This window comes from Octopus bimaculoides, chromosome 4, assembly GCF_001194135.2.
Source record: "Octopus bimaculoides isolate UCB-OBI-ISO-001 chromosome 4, ASM119413v2, whole genome shotgun sequence".
NCBI lineage: Eukaryota > Metazoa > Mollusca > Cephalopoda > Octopoda > Octopodidae > Octopus > Octopus bimaculoides.
In genome coordinates this window covers 29,497,855-29,503,637 of record NC_068984.1, presented here as the reverse complement: position 1 = coordinate 29,503,637, position 5,783 = coordinate 29,497,855, and the positions used below count along the sequence as shown (strand labels likewise).

The 5,783-nt window shown below is 33.7% G+C and overlaps 1 pseudogene; it reads left to right on the top strand.

Annotated features, from left to right (window-relative positions):
- The first annotated feature begins 5,238 nt into the window (after window positions 1-5,238).
- LOC128247738 (5S ribosomal RNA) lies at window positions 5,239-5,357 on the top strand (annotated as a pseudogene).
- Window positions 5,358-5,783: the final 426 nt, after the last annotated feature.

Here is a 5,783-nt window from a genome sequence, read left to right as displayed (position 1 = left end):
TATATATATGTATGTATGTATGTATGTATGTGTGCGTGTATGTATGTATGTATGTATGTATGTATGTATGTATGCATGCATGCATGTATGTATGTATGTATGTATGTATGTATGTATGTATGTATGTATGTGGCATTGTGTGTGTGCCTCATAATTTATTGGTGTCAACTGAAGACAGAATATAACATAAAATATCGTTAAGTAAATTATGTTACAGTGATAGAATTTCCTTGAAATTAATTATTCATTTTGGACGTTAAAGGAAGCGAAGCAATCAGGTTACAGAAAACAATTTTCGCCGAGCAAATTCTTCCCGAACTAATGTTGAGTTGGCGACAGTGTGCTGTCATCTTATAGTACGACAAATATTTCACCACTATTGTTGACTAAATATGCTGATCATTTTAAATAGTCACTAAAAAGACATTAATTACACCCAGACTAAAAATGAAGAAGGAAAATAAAGACGCCAAAAATAACAAAGAAGAAATTCCCTTATAAGTGACTGAATTATTTCTGAAGATTATATTAATATTTCTACAGAAATATTCCATTAAACACGGACATTTACTCGCACATGTATACTTAGATACTAATACAATTCTTTACATAATTCTGTTTGCCAAAACATGAGGATGTCTGTACGTTTATTTGTAAATGTGCATGCTCATATTAGTCTTAGTGTGCAATTGCTGATATATGTTATGAGTAAATGTGCTTGAATATACTCTTGTGACAATGAAATGTGAAAGGACTGTAGGGCAAACTTTATAATGTACGGTCTCCTCCACAGATAAGCTACATAAAATTCATTATGTCATCTCTGTTATCAGAATACATATCGTTCTACTCGTTTAGAAGCTGCTCTGTTGTGTAAAGCCGTGTATTTGTTCTATGGGAACTTGTTGAAACGTTTCTAGTGAAACAACATGACTTTATTTGTATTTACCTAATGAGCGGATGTTGTTGCCATTTTTGTTTAACGCATGCAAAACCACGATCGAGTAGCCCTAGATTTCGTAGGTAGGGGATTGAACCAAAAGCTGCCAGATTCTCTATTACAGATATACCCTACCTCCGCTGCATATCTCTACTACAGATATACCCTACTACAGTTTCCAATATAATGACCAATTATTTATTGTATAGAGTGCATTGTAACAACCCGAGCATATTTTTCTCTCCCTCTCCTGTACATTATGCTCCTCTATGCCTGTAGATTTTGATAGAATGAAGTAAATTAATTTGTTAAGAGCTTATCTGAACTAGTCTCTGTGTGCAAAGTCATAGCACTCTCTGTATGGATAATTCATTGATTCGGATTTTTGTGAGTATGTAATGCTGACATAGTGCTTTGTATCCTTCAACTACATCCCAAGAAATATTATGCCTCTGTCTCGTAAGCCATTTACCTCTATATCTATTTTCTTATAATATTTTGCCATCAATGTCAGTTGTATATATTGAGCATATAAATTATGACTAATTATTAAATTTTTAATAATTTAAGTTCATTTTAAACACTGCTCTCATATTTCCTCACTTCCAATTTACTTGTTTGCTGTATTCGGAGCAGAATGGTGTTAAGACCCCTAAAGTCAATATATATTTGTATGGAATGCAAATCTAATGTTCATTTACATCTTTTATTAATTCTAATTGTAGTAAATTTAATATTCCAGAATGTTTTCAGCAATAGTTTCCCCGGAATAAATATACGTCATTTATAATTCAAATTTTGTCTTAGAATCATAATTATGTACCTGGAAGCTATCTTTAAGAATTCTATATTTAGCTATTATTATTTTTTGCATGAATATTATTGCTCGACTTCTAAATATCAGTTTGATTGATCTTCCTGGAGTTTAACATGTAGTAAACATAATTAAAACAAAGAAAATAGATATTTGTCTGCACAATAAAGCAAATAGTAATTTGTACGTTCAATATTACATCCATTTTATCAAATGCTTTACATGCTCGATAATTTTCTTCGTGAGCTTCTCAGAGGTTATGCGTAGGTTAGGTTGAAATTATTTCTCAATCTTATAGAGGTGCAAGATTTATGTTGAAGTGGAAATGGATCATCGTGACTTTCATGCGTTTATTGCCGTGGGTGTTAGCACATCATTGATTCTGGTGAAAAGTGAGCTAATCGAGAACTTCAATACTTCCTCACGTCCCCCAGTGAAGCCACACATTACGATATATTTCCAGTATTCGTACTTAATAAATCATTAACTTTCTTGGGAGGTTTTTTTTAACATTTCAGGTGGGATTTTTAATGCTATTTATCGCTTTATTTTCCATTTATGACCTTTAAGTAGCTAACGTTTTTAAAATGGCGTTCCCTTCTACTTTACTTTCTCTCTCTTATTCATTTCTATCTTCTGCCCTGAAATGGTACTTTTATGTCTTTCTTATTTTCTTTCAGGAGATGAGTGTCAGCTAGTAATAATGATGTAATAATGAGGCAGGTTTTCTTTATATATATACATATATATTTGTGACAGTGTGTGTGTGTGTGTGTGGGGGGGTAATTGAAGCTGTTATTTGAAGACAAATTTCAGAATAGCAATGGAACATACAACGTTAATGACTGAGTATTGACGTAAAGTTAAATTTACTGAAAACTTCGTCTGTGAGTTTATACAACCAGTGAAGCGAAATACTGTGCTTGCATTTTCTTAAAACCCTGTTTCATTCATTACTCTGTATTTAGCTGATAATCGTTTTTAAGATATCATAACTGACATTTAATAAAGACTTATACAATATTCCTTATCTCTATTTTTTTTTTGCGTGTGTCATTGTGGTTAATATACATTTTCAGTTTTAGCTTTTACCGGCATTATTCTCGTCAGGTGGATTTAATTTCTGACAACTAACTCTAATCTCATTTGCATTTGAACCTGATATCAATGGTACTTATTTACGATACTTAGTAACACTAAGAGTTTAATGAAAACATTACTTAATGGATTCGCGCGCAATACATACGTGTATATATTCACAGACATATTCAGTGAAAATGTAACATCTGTAGTGTCATTTATTTTTTTTAAAGTATACATATATTCTTATTGAATATAACGTAACGTAAACTTAAATTTTTTTATGAATCATTATAAATAAGATTCTTAAGTAGGTGTTTAATACAAACTTATATTTGTAAGCAACAACATATCCACAGAAATTTACCTACACCCATACATATAGATGCAAAAGCGAATACATTTATATTTCTTCACACAAAATTCACTTCATATATTGACACTTTTTACAATAAAATCAACCCGCAGTTTGAGAACTCCATTTAAATAGCTACCTAAATAGCTGTAATAACAACAGCAGCAAAAGTTATCTAAATTTAGGATATCTAATAGTCAACTACAGAGAGATTATGTAGTTACATACGTTGGAGGAAATTACGCTCTTTATTATTATAATAGCAACAGGCGAAATATGTCTACCCCTCGAAATCCATTGGAAATCGCATATTGAGATCACTTTAAGATGAGGTAAATCGAGGAACAATACCTGGTTGATCGCATAAAGCAAATAAAGTGCATGATACTAACAATTTTAATTACTATAGCCCAATTGATAACATCTGTGATATTAATAACCTTTTTTCGCTGTACATTATGAAAGCCGAATAGGACTGCTTTAATGCTGACAATATATCATAGTCTAGTTTCTGTGGCTGTTCTAGTTGCTGTTATCTGTTATCCTCGCTACAATATCCTAAGTGTTAAAAATGCTCCAACAGTTATGGTGTGGAGAGCTATTTGTGCTGGTGAAAGATGCGGACTGTGGTTTATAGGAAACTAACTCCCTTGAAATTCTGCAAACAAAAGTCCCATCATTTATGGAGATCAAGCAGCGTACGCACTTCCAGCATGATCCCAACCAACTGAGCATTGTTAGATTATTCTGAAACAGATAGTAGCAGCTCGTAATCCAACTTCACTATCGAAGTTGAAAAATTCCATCAAAATAGTCTCGACTATGGAGATAATACACGATTTGTGCGAAAAATTCTGCTTATCAATGCCCAACAGAATTGACGCCGTGATTCAAAGCAAAGGACTACATACAAAATACCGATTCTGTAAGCACCGTTTGATGTTCATTTCTAATAATATTAAATCAGAATTTTGGGAAGATGTTAATTTCTTCCTGATTAAATACTATTTTCGTTGGAAATATTCAATCTCTTACAAAGTTAAAACATGTAACGAGTCATCTATCTTGGCCGTGAAATATACGTGCGCGAGCACGCGTGCACACACACACACACACACACACACACACACACACACACACACACACACACACACACACACACACACACACACATACACACACGCATATATGCATAGGTATGTATATATGAATGTGTCTCTAAAGAAGTAAAACAACTCTTCCACATGTGCACAGACATGATTGTAGGTACATTTTAAATTATACTACAAAATCTCTGCGACAGGTTTTCTGAAAATCAGGGCATTGAGTATTGAAGAAAGGACAATATAAGTCTAGAAATTGAATGCCAAGTATTTCATACGTAGATACCTTAAATAATTGTCTTGCAGCTTTAGGAGTAAAATAATAAAAAGCACATACAAGTAGGAAACTTGAAAAGGATAACGAAATACTAAATTTAGTTACACCAATATTTCTTGCGAAACGTTTGTCTTGCATCTTTTCTCTTTATGTCTCTCTGTCTCTTCAATTTTCTTATCACTAAAACGGAATCCATGACATGAAGGAATAATTTACTTGTCAACATTCAGTTCAAACATTACTATTATAAATATATCATACAAGATGTGCACATTTTCTTGCCAAACCCAAAACTTTTATGAATTAGTCGAGGTATCTACACTCGGTTCCTAACAGTCAATATTGTACAAATTTATAAAACAAAATTCCTTATCTTAAATTATTTCACTAATGTGTAAAACAAATCTGCTAGACTAAAACTAGATATGAAAATGGAATCCTTATCTACATATAAAACGTATATCGCTCTGAAGGACTATTAGGGGAATTTCAAAGCAAACACTCAATTCAGACGTATATATTCTGTGAAACGTGAAATTAGTTTGGATAGTAAGCGGTTCTTCAATAATATGAGCAAAAACATTAGAGAAACCCACTATCTTTAGTATATGAAATAACAATATAGTAGTTGATTGCTTTCATTGAAGCAGGAGTAAAAGAAAGGCAAGTGCTTATGGCCATATCACGTTGAAAACAACGGTTCTCGTCCGATCACCGAAGTTAAGCAACATCGAGACTAGTGAGCACTTAGATGGGTGACCGCTTGGGAAACCTAGGTGCTGTAAGCGTCTCACAGTTTTTATTATCAGTTTAAGGTGGCGTACTGGCAGAAACGTTAGCACGCCGGGCGAAATGGTTAGCGGTATTTCGTCTGTCGCTACGTTCTGAGTTCAAATTCCGCCGAGGTCGACTTTGCCTGTCATCCTTTCGAGGTCTATTAAATAAGTACCAGTTACGCACTGGGGTCGGTGTCTGTCCTTGTGTGTCCCCTCGTGATGTTTGCGATTCCATTGCTTCACGTTGTCACCAGTGCCTGGACCAGAACGGACGTCAGGGCTCTCTTTATAAGCACGAAATATTTTACGTGGTTTCTTAAGGACGTCCTTCAAGGGTTTTTGTTTTCGTATGTGTCTCAAATGTAACGTATTATAATGTTGTTTGTCCATAAGCGTGGTTGAATTCATATAATATGATCTGCATGTCGTCGACTAAGC